At 46.0% G+C, this 18,764-nt stretch overlaps 1 protein-coding gene across 1 annotated transcript in view; it reads right to left on the bottom strand.

Moving 5' to 3' along the window:
- Positions 1-18,764, bottom strand: part of VPS4A (vacuolar protein sorting 4 homolog A) — an 801,876-nt gene that overhangs the window by 34,378 nt on the left and 748,734 nt on the right. The gene's annotated exons all lie outside the window — the stretch shown is intronic.

An 18,764-nucleotide genomic window follows, 5' to 3' on the forward strand; every position in this document is an offset into this window, starting at 1 on the left:
GTTGCAGTTATCACACTTGGGTCATCCTGCCAGGGGTAGCACTCAGTCGGCCCGAATACCAGAGGCTTAGTATTTCTGCGTTGGTTGCTGCTGCTCCAGGACTGACGTCAGGTCGTCAGTGGTATAAAAACAGGCAGTAGACACCATTACATCAGTTTTTCTTGCCCCAAATGTCAGGAGCCCCCAAAAGGAAGCTAAGTTATGGTGGAGTAACACCACCAGTAGAAAGTAAATACCAATAACCCTGTAAGGGTGAGGAAGAGAAAGACAGAGAGAGAGAGACATGGGGGCTGGAGGGTGGGAAAAGTACAGCTGTGTACACTTACCATAAATGTAGATGTTCGAGTGTATTCACTGTTGCAGTCATTACATTTGCTGGCAGGTTGCCCTCAGTAGGGCTGATTAACAAAGTCTTGGGTCCTGCGTCGGTTGCTGTCCCTTCTTCCATGATGTCAGGTTGTCAGGGGTATAAAACATGCAGCCGAAGCCATTACATCAGTTTTTCTTGCCCCAGATGTCAGGTGCCCCCCAAATGGGGAGCCAAATATACAAGTAATTAAAAATACCAAAATATACCTCCAAACAAAAGCAAATACACCAAAAAGGCTTTTAAGCATAGCAAAGGAAAGTAGAGGTATAGTAAGAGAAAAACAGGGGGCTGGAGGGAGGGTAACCAGGACTGCAACAGTGAATATACTCGAACATCTATATTTATGGTAAGTGTACACAACTGTACTATGTTCTTTATGTTTCACTGTTGCAGTCATTACATTTGGGTAGATTCCCAAAGCTATGGTTGGGAGGCTGGATTTATACAGCATTAGGACTGGCTATAAGGCCCTGCAAAACAGCAGTGGCAAAGCCAGCTCTGGATTTAGAGAAAATTGGTACGTGATGATGTTTGGTAAAAGTATGAACTGAACTCCAGGTAGCAGCTTCGAGAATATCCTTGGTAGGGACACCTCTGAGAAAAGCTGTAGAAGTCGATGCAGCCCTCGTGGAATGAGATCTGATCCCCTGGGGGATAGGATGTTCATCGTGTTTCACTGTTGCAGTCATTGCTCTTGGGGTTATCCTGCTGGCAGGCTACCCGCAGTCGGCCAGAATTCCAAAGTCTAGGTCCGGCGTCGGTTGCTGTCACCTCCTCCCTGATGTCAGTGCGCCAGGGGTATAAAAGATGCAGCTGACGCCATTTTCTTCAGTCTTTCTTGCAGCGCAGTGCCCGAAGCAAAAGCAGTTCACAAGTGCCGGTCGGCAGACTCCTGAGATTTTCAAATCCGAATTTCAGAACCGAAGTCTTCATTAAAGCTAAGTAAACTTTTTTCTTGCTCCAGACCGATGTTAGAAAAAGTTAACAATTTTATTTCTTGTGGGAAGCAAATACCTCATAAGGATTTTCACTCTTACTGTATTCCTTACCTAGGCCCTGATCACAACATTGCTAGCTGTCAGTTTTGTGCTAGATTTAACCAACAAACTATTAAGTGTCGGTTCGATTTTGCATTTCATTACTTTGGCCGAAGATTTAATTATATAATGCCGGCAGAACAGCCGACAACCGGAGTTTAACAAAAACGTAAGGACAAGGATAGGCATCCGAGGTCCAAAACAGATGACGAAGCCTCTTCTAGGCCAGTCGCCGGTGCTCAGTGAGGCGCTTTCGCAGCCACTGGCGCCCGCTACCTCAGAGCCACAGGCCACTACCGACTCCCACGTGGAGCCGACTGGGCCTCTGGAAACTCAAGGTATTGGACACTCGGAAATCAAACCCTCACATGGCTCCGGAGCCGCTGAGCAGGCATCAGCTTCTGAGGGTGTCTTCAGACCTACACAACTGTATGTTAAGCCATCTTCAGCTTCAAAGACATTCAGTCAATGGTTTCCTCTCCAGTCCAGCTGGTGAATCTGGGAATTTTGGGGCAATGTTACAACTGTCTCATGTACACGGACAACCCTCTCCTCCTCCAAACAGGTTCAAATATCTGTGAGAGATGCAACCATATAGCCAAACTGGAGGCTGAGCTCTCTCATCTCAAAACTGGTGTAACCAGTCAGGAGGAGAAGGTAACCTCACACAACACAATTCCAGTATCACATAGTCCCACCACAACAGCGAACCAAACACACAAAAACATACTTGGAGGCTCTAAATAAAAATCTACCTAAGCAACAGAGACCTCCAAAGCAGACATCCAAGCAAACACTACCCCAAAACAAAACACGTACAACACACAGCACACAAAGTCAGTGTGCCAAGCAGTCACAGCCCTTAAGGCTGAATAACACACCTGATACTCTTGTAATAGATGGCTCTATTGTCAGACACACTGACGTCCTGCTCACCAGGCTGAATAAAGAGAAGGTCACAGTGAGCAGCCTGCCGGGCGCTAGGATCCACCACATAACGCAAGCACTCAGGTCACTCCAAAGCAAATACAAATATGACTCAGTCATTGTACATGCTGGCATGAATGACCCGAGACGTACCTCCCTCGACTACATGAAAAGAGACATAGAGGAGCTCTCTGATCACGTAGCCCAGGCCGGTATGACCCTGACCTTGAGCAGCATCTTACCCTCACCTAGAATGATGCCACAGTATAAAGACAAAATAATCGATTTTAACAATTGGCTAAAATTTTGGTGTCATTCAAAAGGGATCCAGTGTCTATCAGCCTGGGATGACATGCTCGACAAGCCATGTTGCTTCGCTAGGGACGGCTTGCACCTGTCACCCCTGGGCTTTCGGATATTGGCAAAGGCTATTGCCACCCCCATAGTGCCTTTTTTAGGCAAGGCTCAAAAGTTAAACCCACCTCCATAGACAGCACAAGGAACAAGAAACTAAGGGTAACGCTGCTAAACGCCAGAAGTCTTAACCTCAAGATGCATGCACTCGAAGCTCTCCTCAGTATGGAGAACATCGATATCTGTGAAGTGACAGAAACCTGGTTCAAGGTTCCAGAGAGCACCCCAGCACTACCAGGTTATACCTCATATCATGCTTTTCGGCCCCAAAACCCGGATCGAACCACAAAAGGAGGGGGAGTTTCCATATTTATCAAGGATATCCACACCTCCAGGTTAGTGGCATTGCACAAAGTATCGGAGACCATCCATGTACAACTGACAGTGGGGGCAAGACTGCTTTTCAGTTTATAGCATCCTACAGACCACCCTCTCAAAGTCAGGAATCCCACTCGGCTTTCCTGAAAACATTGGAGAACATGAAGATCTCTCCAAACACCATTATATTGGGCGACTTCAACTACACAAACATAGACTGGGAGCATTACTCAAGCCCCAGCACCTTTGCCCAAAGGTTCCTGGAATTTATAAACTCAAATGCTATGGAACAACTAGTCACCACTCCCACAAGAGGGGAAAACATATTGTACCTGATCATCACCAACATGGGGACTCTATGGTCCATACCAGAAGTATATCCCTCATTGGTAAGATCAGACCATAAATTAATTTCACTGGATATCCACATCCCAACCCCACCCCCAGCCCAGAAAACCACAGTGAAAAACTGCTCAAAAGCGAACTTCACACTTATCAAAACCGAAGTGGAATCCTTCAAAGCCCCAGGGCCAGTGGAAACTACGGCCCAAACTGCAGAATCCTATATAAATGCATTCTACGGACATCTCCAGGAATGCATGGATCATGCTATCCCAAACAAAATCAAGACCCAATCATCCAAAGGCAGGCGTCCACAGTCTGGTGGACCCCAGCCATAAACAAACTGTACAACAGAGGGAGGAAGCTAATACATGATAGAGCAAAATCCCTAAAAGGGAAGGCATCTCTGATCAGTACTAGCAAAAAACTACGATCCCTCATAAAATCCTCCAAGGCCAGCTTCGAGAGAAAAATTACACAGGACACTAAAGACAATCATAAGGCTTTTTTCAGTTATGTTAGGAACCTGGGACGCAACTCCCAGACTTGTTCTGAGTTGATTCTAAATGACAAAAAATACACTGAACCCACAGACATCGCCAATATCCTGGCAGACAGGTTCAGTGCAAACTTCTCCACCCCCTCCCCCCTAAAAGAGCAAGTATCTATCCCGGCAGAGTGCAGCCTCCCAAACATCTCTGATGCTCAGGTGAAGGCCGCCCTCTCCAAAGCAAAAAAGCACTGCTTCCGTGGGACCAGATGGCGTTCTGGGTTGCGTCCTACATGAACTCCAAGAAGAACTAATCCCTCAAGTAAAACTGCTGTACAATCTCAGCCTCGCTACAGGATATGTGCCCAAAGAATGGCATACAGCAACAGTGGTCCCACTCCACAAAGGTGGCGCCTCTGCAGACCCTGGAAACTATCGCCCATAAGCCTGACTAGCCTAGTCTGCAAGGCTATGGAAAGGATCATCATGGAACTCAAACAAAGACATTGGGGACCTATAGACACTAGATCCTACCCAATTTGGCTTCAAGGGCAGATCCTGCCTTTTGAACCTGGTCGACTTCTTCGAAACAGTCACTAAGGCCATAGATGAAGGGAAGGTAGTCCACACAGCCTATCTGGACCTCGCAAAGGCATTTGACACAATACCCCACTCGGGCATCATAGATAAGCTATCCAGCCTAAATATAAACCCCTATGTCACAAGATGGGTCGCAAACTGGCTCAAAGACAGAACCCACAAAGTCAGAGTTGCTGGAGCCATGTCAGACTCGAAACCGGTCACAAGTGGCGTCCCACAAGGTTCTGTCCTGGGACCTCTCTTGTTCGGTATTTACTTTTCTGAGGTACAGGCCAACGTGGGAGGACTATGGCTCACCAAGTTCGCAGATGACTGCAAACTGGGCGCCATAATCGACTCTCCAGCTGACACAAACATCTTTCAAAAAGGTCTCAGACGGATAACTGGTGCCAGAGCTATGGTCTAAAGCTAAATGCCAAAAAGTGTATAGTCATACCCTTTGGCAAAAACAATGTGCCCACAAATTACCACATAGGTGGTAACCCATTACGTACAGAGAAAGTAATTAGGGATCTGGGGACCCAAGTTGACAGCAATCTCTCCTTTGACAACCACATTGCCAAAGTGGTTAGAAAGACCTTCTACATAGCCCACCTCATCATGAAAGGATTCACATCTAGATCAAGAGAGGTAATCGTGCCCCTTTATTCATCCCTCATCAGGCCCATCATAGAATACAATGCCCCCTTTGGGATGTACCTTACCCGACATCTGCAGCAATTAGAAAGACCCCAAAAGTACCTCACCAGGAGGATCAAGGGACTCAAACAGATGCCATATGCTGCTCGGCTAAAAAAACTCCAGCTCTACTCAGTTGCATACCACCTACTTCGAGGCTATCTATGCCTGACATATAAAGCTATGTCCAACCCAGAATTAATGGACATGCTCCACCTCAGTAAATCTAAATCCCTTAGAGCCATGCGCTCGAGGGACTTGAACCTCAGCACAGAAATAAATAGAACATGCTGGAGGGACAGATTCATAACCCAGAGGCTCCCTTCGCTTTGGAATATAATTCCAATTCATGTTAGGCAGAGCACCTCACTGACTCTCTTCAAGAAGAATCTTGATGAGTGGATGTGGGATTGTAGGTTTGTCCCGGGGATTACTTCCGTGTCACTACTAGACAAAGGCACAGTAAACTAAACTTTAAAAAGGGCACAGTATACTCAAATCAAGGGGTGGCGTATGCCAAACACAATCGGGCTAGGCTTATAAATGCCCCAGGGCAGATAGCCTAGTATGAACTTATGAACCTATAAAGACTAAAGCAGCTCTAAAGACAAAGAAACAAGTACAGCATTCTCCTATTCAGACTTCCATGCCTAAAAAACACAGATGCTCAAAATGGCCGAAGACCTAATTACCTTGATCAGGGGGGCTCCCATCCCCCTCCTAAGAGGCCTAGGCAAGAGACCAAGTATGATTCTTCTGATCAGGTTTCTATTTCCTCTGATTCCTCTTCTGAACAGGATTACTCCATGCTTCCCTATGAGGATTCTGATGCTGAAGAATCCATTCCTTCAGCCTCTCCTCCTGAGGACTATTCTTTTGGGGGAAACACTGCATACAATGAGGGAGCATTTCCACTGGGAGAGCCAAGATTATTCTGAATCTAAGAAAAGGCTCAGAGACTTTCCTGCTTCTTCCTCAGCACAGACCCCTTGCTATTCCACCTGTTCTAGACATTGTAGATGATGTATTTTCAGAGTCCGAACTGTTCCCTGACCCTTTACCCCCTGGCACCTGCTAAGCCAGACAGATACTACTGGGTCCCGGATTCTCATAAATTCCTATATAAAAACCCAGCTGCTGACCCAGAATCTATATCTCAGGGTCCCAAAGGGGTTAAAGCTTCCACTGCAAAAAACCCTGTCCCCTCTGATAGGGATTCCAGGGCTCTAGACAGATGGGGGGAAAAAGTTTACACTTCTGCTACCCTGGCTGTAAGGGCTTTAAATTGTCAATTTCATATGCTTAAATATCAGCAATATTTAATGTCACTACTTAAACAGAAAATGCTGACAAATACTGAATGTTCAGAGAACAAGGAATTGCAGGATTTATTGCATGCAACTGAACAAGTGGGAAAGCATACTTTGCAATGTGGTTATGATTCACTGGAGGCCTCTTGCAGGGCCACTGTTACAGGTTCTGTTATTAGAAGGCATGCTTGGTTAAAGGAACAAAATCTGCCTGATCATGTTAAAGCAAAATTATTAGACGCACCATTACAGCATGATATTTTGTTTGGTACTAAAGCAGAAGAGGTGTTAAAAAAAAAAAGAAAGGAGGATAAAGCAAAATCCATGCAGTCAAGGATTTCTTACAGGTACAGCCACCCAGGTTTAGCAGGAACTGGCCTTCTAAAAACTGGTCGTTTCCAGTCTCAGACAGACCACAAAGGCAGATACAGGCGTCCCACAGGCAGATCTCAGCCCCAATGCTCATACAGGCCTAAACAATGGGGTGCTCCTACCTCCAAAAGCGGAGAAGACAAATCACAGCCTTACAGGTAACAGTCCTAATGACTTTCCTCTACCAGTTCCAAACAGTTTTCTTTTGGCAGCCCCCTTAGGGGGAAAACTAGCACTTTTTTCATCAAATTGGCAAATCGTTATCCAAGACAAATGGGTCTTGAACATAGTGTCCCAAGGCTACAGGTTCCATTTTCACACTCTACCAAGGTCAAAGGGCAATGCCACACCTGCCATACAATCAATAGGCAGAGGCACAAAAACAAATTACAGCCCTCATGGACATGAGGGCCATTCAACAAGTACCACAACAGGAGCAGGGGCAAGGATTTTACTCCAGACTTTTCCTAGTACCCAGGAAGGACAAAACCTGGAGACCAATTCTGGACCTGTCTATACTAAATATGTTTCTGAAAGTTCCAAAATTCAAGATGTTGACTCTTCAACAGCTACTGCCCATGCTGGGCAAGAAGGCTTGGCTCGTAACTTTGGACCTAAAAGAGGCATACATACCTGCATGCCCCAATCAGACAATCTTGCAGAAGATACCTCAGATTCATAGCTGGCTCAATGCATTACCAAGTCTCTGCACTGCCCTTTGGCTTATCTACTGTGCCCAGAGTCTTTACAAAATGCCTGGCACCAGTAATTGCGTTTTGCAGACAAAAAGGAATTCAAATATATCCCTACTTGGACGACTGCCTCATTCAAGCAGAGAACAAAGACACTCTTGTAAAGCATCTGGCGTTTGTAAAAAGATTACTAATTGGCCTAGGGTACACAGTAAACGAAAAGAAATCAAAACTAGTGCCCTTCAAGAGATAATATTCCTGGGTGCAAGCTTAAATACAACTGCCCAGATGGCTTATCTCACGCCAGACAAACAAAAACAACTGACTATTTACTTCAAGAAATTGGCAACCAAAACCCACCTATCTGCAAGGAAAATCCTGCAGGCCTTGGGTTTCATGGCATCCTGCATTCTACTATTTCCATATGCCAGACTGCATATGAGGAAACTACAATGGTATCTGAAAAGTGTTTGGACTCAGCATTGCCACAGCCTGGAGACAGTAATTGCACTCATTCCCTGCCTACAACAGGAGTTTCGATGGTGGGCAGAAGCCTGTCACCACAACAAGGGTCTGCCATTCAGTTTACCCACAGCCAGACAGACACTGACAACGGATGCATCAGATTATGCCTGGGGGGCCCATATGGCAGGAAAATGTATTCAGGGCACATGGCCAGCAAACCAGAGGCATCTTCACATCAATCAAAAAGAGATGCTAGCTGTTCAAAATGCCCTGACAGCTTTCAAAGACCTGCTTCATCCAGGACAGTTACTGATAAAGACAGACAACACTACAGTCATGTGGTACATAAGCAGGGAGGTACACATTCCTACCCCCTCTGCAGACAAGCAATGACCTTATGGGACACAGCACTGGCTTTTCAAATTCACCTGCAAGCACAATTCCTGCCAGGAAAAACAAATACTCTGGCAGACGAACTAAGCAGAAACCTCATGGATCCCCACGAATGGAAACTAGATCCACAAGTCTTCAGGATAAGGAAATGGGGATGCCCAGACAAAGATTTATTTGCCTCCCCTCACAACTGTCAATTGCAGAGATTTTGCACGAGGATTTACCACAAGCAAGCATGGAACGTGGACGCCCTATAATTCAGCTGGAACAATCTATGCTTTTCCTCCACTGCCACTCCTTCCCAGAGTACTCCTAAAGGTAAGACAAGAGAAGTCAAAAATGATACTGATTGCACCAGACTGGCCACGCCAGCACTGGTACCCAATCCTAAAGAGCTTGTCTCAAGGTCCAGCATGGATTATTGCCTCAAACTTCTCACTTGTTGACCCAACAAAACAATCAGATCCTGCACAGCCAACTCAGGACCTTAAATCTGGCAGCATGGCGGATAATGTAGCCATTCAGAACACTCCTCTTTCAAAAGCTGTAATGGATGTTATCTTGGAGGCCAGGAGGCCCAGTACCAGAAAATCTTATGCAGAAAAATGGAAGAGATTCTGTGCTTGGAACCAGGAACAAGGCATTGACATGTCTGTACCAAATATTCCTCAGATTTTACAATACCTAACTGAGATGCTGAACAAAGGCCTTTCTTTCTCATCAATGAAGATCCATGCCTCTGCCATTTCTGCACATTATAATAAGGAACCACTCATCTTTTCTCATCCTTTAATAAGGCAGTACTTCAGAGGGGCCAAAAACATTAGGTCTCCAAGGAGAGCACCAATTCCAGCCTGGGACCTCAATTATGTTTTGGAAAAACTCACACTGCCTCCTTTCGAGCCAGCATTACAGCAGATATAAAATTCTTATCCTGGAAAACAGCTCTGCTCCTAGCCATAACCTCTGCAAGGCTAGTCTCGGAGTTATAAGCACTCATGGCTGTGGAACCTTTCATCATTTTTCATCCAGACAGGGTTTCTCTGAGGACAAACCCTACATTTATACCTAAGGTGGTGTCCAGTGTGGCCCTCAACCTAACCATTCACTTGCCTACCTTTTACCCAAATCCACAGAACAAGGGTGAGAAAATTCTGCATTCTTTGGACATACACAGACAGTTATGCTTCTACATGGACAGAACTAAAGCTTTCAGAAAGACTGAGCAACTTCTAGTGTCATATGCTGCAGGATCACAAGGAAAGGCCATCTCAAAACAGACCATTTCTAAATGGATAGTCCATTGCATCCGTTTCTGCTATTTTCAACATGGCAAATCAGTGCCTAAGGGCATTAGGCCTCATTCCACCAGAGCAGCAGCCACTTCAGCAGCCTTCCTCAGAGGAGTACCAACCAAAGAAATCTTAGAGGCTGCAACTTGGAGTTCAGTGCACACTTTTACAAAGCACTACCACTTGCCTCTCTACTCTAGGTCCAGAGCAGGCTTCGCCACTGCAGTTCTGCAGGGCCTCGTAGCCTCTCCTAATCCTATTTAGCCCAGCCACCCATCCTCAGCTTTGGGATTCTACCCAAGAGTAATGACTGCAACAGTGAAACACGAACATAGTACAGTTGTGCACCTACCATAAATATAGATGTTAGAGTGTATGTACTGTTGCAGTCCAGGTTACCCACCCACTATCCCCCTTCTCTTTGCTGGGACTTATCTGCACTTCTTTATCCTATAAAACCTTTTTGGTGTATTTGCTTGTAGATGAAGGAAATGTTATTTTTATGCTTGCATTTCTTATTGGTATATTTTTCAGCCTACCTATTTGGGGCACCTGACATTTGGGGCAAGAAAAACTGAAGAAAATGGCGTCTGCTGCATCTTTTATACACCTGGCACACTGACGTCAGGGAGGAGGTGACAGCAACCGACGCCGGACCTAGACTTTGGAATTCTGCCCGACTGCGGGTAGCCTGCCAGCAGGATAACCCCAAGAGTAATGACTGCAACAGTGAATACACTCGAACATCTACATTTATGGTAGGTACACAACTGTACTTTTTCCATGGTGCTTATAGCAGAAATCAATGCAATGGCTTATCCATTTAGAAATAGTTTGCTTTGAAATAGCTTTCCCCTCTGCCACTGCAGCAAATGCCACCAGCAGTTGTTCAGATTTTCTTTGAGATTTAGTCCTGTCCGAGTAGAATCTAAGTTATCTGTGTACATCCAATAAATGCAGAAACTGCTCCCCCTTGTTCTGCGGATTGGGAAAGAAAGTTGGCAGATGAATGGACTGATTAAGAGCCACGCTGGATACCACCTTGGGCATGTAGGATGGATTTGTCCTGAGTGACACCCTGTCCAAGTGAAAGATGATGAAAGGCTCTACTGCCATAAGGGCCTGTAATTCAGATATCCTTCTAGCTGAAGTGATTGCTAAAAGGAAGGCTGTTTTCCAGGAAAGAAATTTTAAATCTACAGTAGCAGCTGGCTCGAAAGGAGGTAGAGTGAGTTTCTCCAATAGAAAGTTAAGGTCCCAGACAGAGGTTGGGGCTCTCCTGGGAGGTCTCAAATTTTTGGCCCCTCTGAGACGCTGCTTTAGCAGAGGATGAGAGAAGGGGGGGGGTTCTGTGTTGTAATGAGCTGAAATGGCTGAGGCATGGATTTTTATGTAAGAAAAAGACAGGCCCTTGTGAAGCATCTCAGTTAAGTATTGCAAAATCTGAGGTAAATTGGGCGCTTCTGTGTTCATCCCTGATTCCAGGCACAGAATCTTTTCCATTTGTCAGCATAAGATTTTCTAGTACTAGGTCTTCTCACCTCCAAAATGACATCCATCACAGGTTTGCTGAGGGATGCTAAGGGGGAATTTAAATAAGCCAAGCTGCCAGATTCAATGCTTAGAGCTGAGGGTGCAGAATTTGGTTCCCCTGCTGAGACAGTAAGGAAGGTGTCTGAGGCAGGTGCCATGGAGGAATTCATGACACACTGAGCAGGAGCGGGTACCAGTGTTGGCAAGGCCAGTATGGAGCAATCAAGACCATGTTTGGTTTGTCCTGCTTGACTTTTAAAAGAACTTTGGGAGAGCAGAGGTAGAAGGTGAAAGTCATAGACTGACAGGTTTTTCCAGCTGAAGAACAGAGCATCCACTTTCCAGGCTTTTCTGTGAGGTGTTCTTGTGCAAAATTTGTCCAACTGGTAGTTCTGGGGTGAGGCAAAAAGATCTATGTCTGGGCTCCCCCATTTGCGTGTCAACATGTTGAAAGTCCATGGGTCCAGTTTCCATTCGTGTGGGTCCATGAGAGTTCTGCTTAGTTCATCTGCCAGAGTATTCAGCTTTCCTGGCAGTAATTGAGCTTGTAGTTGTACCTGGTAGCTCAAGGCCGTGTTCCGCAATCCCATGGCTAGTCTGCAGAGGGGGTAGGAATGTGTACTCCCCTGCTTATGTACCACATAACCATGGTGTTGTCCGTCTTTACCATTAGTTGTCCTAGATGAAGGTAGTCCTTGAAGGCTGTCAGTGCATTCTGTACGGCTAGCATTTCCTTTTGATTGATATGAAGGTGCACTTGATTTAGGCTTCATTTGCCCTGAATGCACTTTCTTGCCAGATGAGCCCCCCCATGCACAGTCTGATGCGTCTGTAGTTAGGGTTTGGGTGGCATGGGGTGGTGTGAATGGCAGCCCCTTGTTTTGGTGGCAGGCCTCTGCCCACCATAGGAACTCTAGGCACAGGCAAGGTATGATAGGAATCATTGCTTCCAGGCTGTGACAATGTTGACTCCATAAACTTTTTAAGTACCACTGAAGTTTCCTCATATGCAGTCTTGCATAAGGAATTAGAAGAATGCAGGAGGCCATGAACCCCAAGGCTTGCAGTATTTGCCTTGCAGATAGCAGGGTTTTTGTGGCCACCTGTTTGAAGTAAGTCACCAAATGAGTTTGCTTTTCTGGCGTAAGGTAAGCCATCTGGGTAGTTGTATTCAAGCTTGCACCCAGGAATGTAATATTTTGAGAGGGTACCAGTTGTGATTTCTTTTCGTTTATGGTGTACCCCAGACAGGTTAGAACCCTTTTCACAAACGCCAGAAGTTTTAGAAGAATGGCCTGCTTTTCTGTTTGAATTAGACAATCGTCCAGGTATGGATATATTTGAATATTTCCTTGCCTGCAAAATGCAATCACTGGAGCCAGGCACTTTGTGAATACCCTGGGCGCAGTAGACAAGCCAAAGGGCAGTGCAGAGAACTGATAATGCAAGTAACCTGCTTTGAAGCGTAGGTATCTTCTGCAAGATTCCCTAATTGGGATATGCAGGTAAGTTTCTTTTAAATCTAGAGTTGTCAACCAGGCAATCCTTGCCTAGCATAGGAAACTGGTGAAGAGTCAGCATCTTGAATTCTGGAATGTCCAGAAAGGTGTTTAGAGTAGACAGGTCCAGAATTGGACGCCATGATTTGTCTTTTCTGGGTACCAGGAAAAGTCTGGAATAGAAACCTTGTCCCTTTTCCTCTTCTGGTACTAGTTGAATAGCCCCCATATTTAGGAGGGAAAGTACTTGTTTCTGAGCCTCTGCCCAATGATTTGGGGGCAGGTCTGGCCACCCGTTTGGAGTTGGCAATATGTAGAAATAAAATCTGTATCCCTGGGACACTATATTTAAAACCCATTTGTCCTGGGTTACAAGCTACACAAAAAAAGGAGCAAGCCGCATAACAAAGCACTGTAACCAGCAGAACGGGCTGTGGAAGGAATTCCAGCCAGTCGTATTTGTAAAAACAGTTGAGTTCAAATAAAGTATACGTGTCTTTAATAAAATATTAACGCAGAAAACTCTTGTAACAAACAGCGTTTTCGTCCAATAACATCAGACTTCACCAGATACAATATATCCTGTCATCATCCACTTTATATACATGTCAATCAAGAAAAACTATCCAATTATTCAATAAAGTAATTAACTACAAAATGGTAGATTTCAAAAGATAAAAACGTAAAAAACCATAGACGTACTTTTAAAATGCATGACGTAAAAAATCCTAACCATATTAAATGAATTTATAGAATAATACATTTATAAAAAACATACATCAAATATACATAAATAAATATATATTTTTTATATAAAAAAGACATATATAAATAAACTGTTTATTACAATTTGGCTGACCTTAGTTTTAAAAGAGGCGTAAGGGAAATGTCATTTAAACCTGGAGGTTTGTTTTTCCTCCAGGAAAATTTGCCAATAGGCCTCTCTATAGGCTAACTGATTCCCAGGGTCCCCCCTAGCATCCTTAGGAACTGTCTCAATGACAAAAAAACAAAAACTAGCCTTACAACATGTCTATATACGGCATTGTGTTTATTTTTATTATTAATGTTGTTGCTGTGTTCATATACCCTACGCTTAAGTTGCCTTTCGGTTTTTCCTACATAAAAACTGTCACATCCTTTACAGCAAACGAAATGTACAAGCCCAGAACTATTGTAATTAGAATATCCTTTGGAATATATAATTTTATTCCTGGAAATGATGTTAACCTGTTCTTCTTGCATAATATAAGAGCACTGGTTAGAAGCACCACACTTATAAGTTCACTTTCTCTTATTAGAAAAAACATTCCTGAAATTTGCTTGTTCCATTAGATTTTTAAGGTTTTTTCCTTTTCTAAATACTACTTTCATGGGTTTGTTTTTCAAGTTAGGCAAGTCTGTAAATTCTGTGAATTTTTTATATTCATTTTCTACAATGTTTTTAATAATGTATGCACTACCACTAAAATTAGTTGGAAAAAAGAAGTTATGTACTCACCATAACATTCCATCTGAGTAGGTAACTTCATTTGTCTGCAACCTGTGGGTATCTGATCCGATTCGGATCAGAGTCGGCAGCTTTCCTAGCTAAAAGATCCGAGCTCCAAGCTCCTCCCCTACCCATAATGCCCTGCCATCTCCCTCCAACCCTCAGATCGAGTTTGCCAAAAAAAAAAGGCAATAGGAAAATTACTACAACACAGGAAGGGATTACCATACATTCCCCCTGATGTCATCCGGAAAAGACATATCCTGATCCTTTGATAACGAACTAAGGGTCCGGAGGATGGGGTGGGGGTCGGTTGCAGACAAATGAAGTTACCTACTCAGATAGAACATTATGGTGAGTACATAACTTCTTTATCTGAAGTAGTTAACTTCATTTGATCAGCAACCTGTGGGACAAAGTCCCCAGCTACCAACAACTTGGGAGGCCCTTATGGAAGGATATTCCGGAGCACTGCAGAGCCAAAGGATGCACGTCCTCTGGACATTAAATTCAATTTATAGTGTGTAATAAAGGTATGAGAGGAAGCCCAAGTAGCTGTTGAGCAAATGTCATCCAAAGAAACCCTTGACCAGAAAGCAGCAGAACTAGCCATAGTTCGGGTAGAATGGGCTTGCACTCTCAGGGGCTCAGGACGACCAGAACTTTTGTATGCGAGGAGGATGCATTGGGAAATCCATCTAGCTAAGGTTACTTTAGTGACTGGTTTACCCAGACAGGATTTAGCAAAAGAAACAAAAAGTTGATCTGATTTTTGAAGATCTGCTGTTCTGTTTAAGTAAAAACGTAACTGTCTGTGAACATCCAGACAATGAAGTCTATATTCTCCTCTGTTTTGGTAATTAGGAAAGAAGACAGGTAGATTGATGGACTGGTTGATATTGGCTTCTGAAGCCACTTTCGGCAGAAAAGAGGGATTAGTCCTGAGGGAGACCCTGTCTTTAGAAAGATGATGTATGGAGGCTTACTGCAAAGAGCGTGAAGCTCCGATATCCTCCTAGCAGAAGTAATGGCAATCAGGAAGACAGTCTTCCAAGATACATATTTTAAGTCGACTGAAGCCAAGGGTTCAAAAGGAGGCCCAGTGAGAGCTTGAAGAACTAGGGTAAGATCCCATGGAGGCACTGCATCTTTAATAAGGGGTCTTAACAAAAAGGTTCCTTTCATGACTGTTTTGCAAATCTTGGAGGACGCTAGGGGGCCTGAACTGTTTCCAATGTTGTAGTGGGAAATAGCTGCCAAATGAACTTTAATAGTAGAAGCACTAGCCACTTGATGAAAAGTATGGGAAAGAAAGTCTAGAACTGCTGGGATAGGAGCCGTGAAGGGGTCCAAGTTCCTGTGCTCCGCCCAGACAGAGAAACGTTTCCATTTACTCCTGTAGATTTTCCTGGTAGACGGCTTATGGGCGGCCACCAGGATGGCTTTAACTGAGGAAGATATACCAGGAGTCCTAGCCATTAAGGGAACTGGATCAACCAAGCTGAGAGCTTGAGGTGGTCCAGGTTGGGGGTCTTCAATCCTAATGGATGAGAGATCAGATCCAGATTGGGATCTAAAATCCGGGGAGGATGTACTAGATGAGACCGAAGGTAAGGGAACCAGGTTTGGCGAGGCCAGAATGGGGCTATGAGGATAACTCTGCTCCCCAACCGACGAGCTTTTTGCAAGAAATTTGTCATCAATGGAAGAGGAGGATAAGCATACAGAAGACTGGATGGCCAAGCATGAACCAGAGCATCTCTGGGGGCTTCCCCTGGTGGGGGAATTAGAGCGAAGAACTCGCTGCACTTTGTGTTCGAAGGCGAGGCTAAGAGATCGCAGCAAGGTTGACCCCATTCGAGGAAGATTTGTTTCGCTACTGCTGGGTTCAGAGACCACTCGTAAGGTGAGAGGATCGTTCCACTCAACTTGTCCGCTAAGATGTTTGACCGACCCAGTATGTGCGTTGCTATGAGAAAGCGGTTGGTGGATATCGCCCATTCCCACACTCTCATTGCCTCCCTGCAAAGTGGATAAGATCTGGTTCCCCCGTTTGTTTATGTACCAGACTACCGCCATGTTGTCTGTCTGAATTGCAATAGTTCCTGGAGGAAGAAGGGGATGGAGAGCCTGCAACGCTAGAAGCACCGTCCTCATCTCCAGGACACTGATATGCAGTGAGGTCTCTGTGAGAGTCCACGTGCCTTGGACGGATCTGCCCATGCAATGCCCCTCCCCACCCGAGGAGAGATGCGTCCGTGGTCACTGTGACTTGGGGAGGGGGTATAACGAAGGGGCAGCCTTCCCGGAGATCTCTGGAGCAGAGCCACCAAAGAAGCGACTCCCTGCAAATCCTGCTGAGCGGAATAGGTGTAGACAGGGGGTGAAATAGAATAGACCATTGAACTTGCAATGTCTCATCTTCAGACGAGTGAAAGGTGACAGATTGATGGCCGCTGCCATGGATCCCAGGTCCCTCAGGACTAGTTCCGCTGGGTGGGCTGATGACTGTAAAAGATCTAGAATGTGAAGGCTTAGATTGCGAAATCTGTCCGCTGTCAGACTCTGGATTGTGTAGTGACTATCCTGGCCCCTATGAATTCCAAAATTTGAGTAGGTTGAAGGGAGGATTTCTTGTAGTTGATCGTGATCCCTAGATGGCGGGCTAGATGTAAGAAATAGTCCCTGCCTGAGCAGAGTTGATGCCTGGTGGGGGCTGTTAGGAGCCAGTCGTCCAGGTACGGAAAGACCTGTATTCCCTGAAGCCTCAGGTGGGCCCCTACAACTGCCATGACCTTGGTGAACACCCTGGGGGCTGTGGTGAGACCAAAGGGTAGGACCCTGAACTGATAATGGCTGGCTCCCAGCCAAAAGCAGAGGAACCTCCTGGATCGTCTGTCCATAAGAATGTGGTACTACGCATCCTTGAGGTCTATTGAGTACATCCGGTCGTTCTCCTGCAAAAGTGGGAGAATGGATTGAATAGTGATCATCCGGAATTTTTCTTTGGCGACTGACAGGTTCAGTGTGGACAGGTCGAGAATGGGTCGTAAGTCCCCTGTCTTTTTTGGCACCAAAAAGAACCTGATCCGGATTGCTTGAGGGGGACGTGCTGGACGGCTCTTTTTCTTAGCAGCCCTCTAATTTCGGATGCTGCTGCTGCCTCCCTCTGATCGGGTGGAACATCGGGGAGTCCTCTTGACCGGGGAGGATAAGTTAGGAAAGGGATAGAATAGCCTCTGGATATGATTTGGAGCACCCAGCGATCTGTCGTAATGGACTCCCAATCTGCTAGGTGTTCCGAGAAGCACCCCCCGACTGCCTCCAGAGAGGAGCAGTCGGGCAACCCCTCAGGGCTGCTGTGCGGGTCGATCCAAAAAAGGTTCTCTCGACCCAAAATTCTTCGCCCCCCCCCCCTGCCTCTGGGCTGGTGCCCACCCTGTCCTCCTCTGCCTCTGAAGGACGTGGGATCCGGAGCAAAGCGGGATTGTTGAGCTTTCCGGAACCACATCTTCTTTTGTCCTCTTTGGTTCCTGGAGTAGGCCTCTGAGGAGCCGAGAAGCAGGTCCCGACGGCAGACGTCTTCCAGTCTTTCTCGCTCTGGAGAAGTGTATCATGAATGGTTTTGCCGAAGAGCGCAGAACCGTCAAAAGGGGTGTTCGAGAAGGACACCTTGAAGGGCTCCGCAAAATCGCAGAGACGGAGCCAGGCCTGTCTACGTAAGACAACGCCCGTTCCGCTAGCTCTAGCCACTCCCTCCATAGCATGGGAGAGAAGCCGCATAGATGTGTTGGTAATTGACTTGAGTGTGGCCATTCGAGCAGAGAAGGTCCGCTTGTCCTCGGCCGACATGGACTCTGGGGTGACCCAGCGTACTCTTTAATCAGGTCCTGCTGGAGCCGAATCACGTGTGCGATATAATTCAGAGACCTTACAGAGAAGGTTGCTGAAGCGAACATCCACTTTCCAAGGCGGTCCATCATCCGAGACTCCTTGTCTGGAGGATGCACAGAGGAACTCTCCTGTGCTAATTCCTTTTTAGTGGCAGCCGCCACCACCATGGCATCCACTGGGGCACCCTTGCTCCAAACTGTCCTGTCCGTGGGAGGGCTGAGGATCCTGACCGGTCTCTTGGGTATTGGCTCGACAGTGTCCGGCTCCTTCCATGCCCTGGTAGTTATGAGGTCCACCAAGGGGTCGGCAGGAGGGGACACCCAAGAGGTAGATGGGCCTGCGTCAAACACCTCCAGAAACACAGACTCATCCGAGGAAGGTTTTTGGGCAGACCACCCCTCTAATGCGCAACATTTCCATAATGTCTCCAAAGGAGATGTCTTTGGGGGGGGGGTGACCTTGGGGAACCTTCCCCTTCCTCTAAGTCTATGTCTTCCATGAGGGACTCAGATGAGTCCAAGTGCCTCCTCTTGCACTTTCGTTTGTGAGGGACCTCCTCGGGGGGGCTGTCCGAAGAGGCCTCACCAACAAAGTCCTGTTCCTCTACGGGAACAATCTGGAATGTGGGCGCAGGCTGTCCCTGAGG

Source organism: Protopterus annectens, chromosome 8.part1 (assembly GCF_019279795.1).
Source record: "Protopterus annectens isolate FY-2018-M chromosome 8.part1, PAN1.0, whole genome shotgun sequence".
NCBI classification, from domain to species: Eukaryota; Metazoa; Chordata; order Ceratodontiformes; family Protopteridae; genus Protopterus; species Protopterus annectens.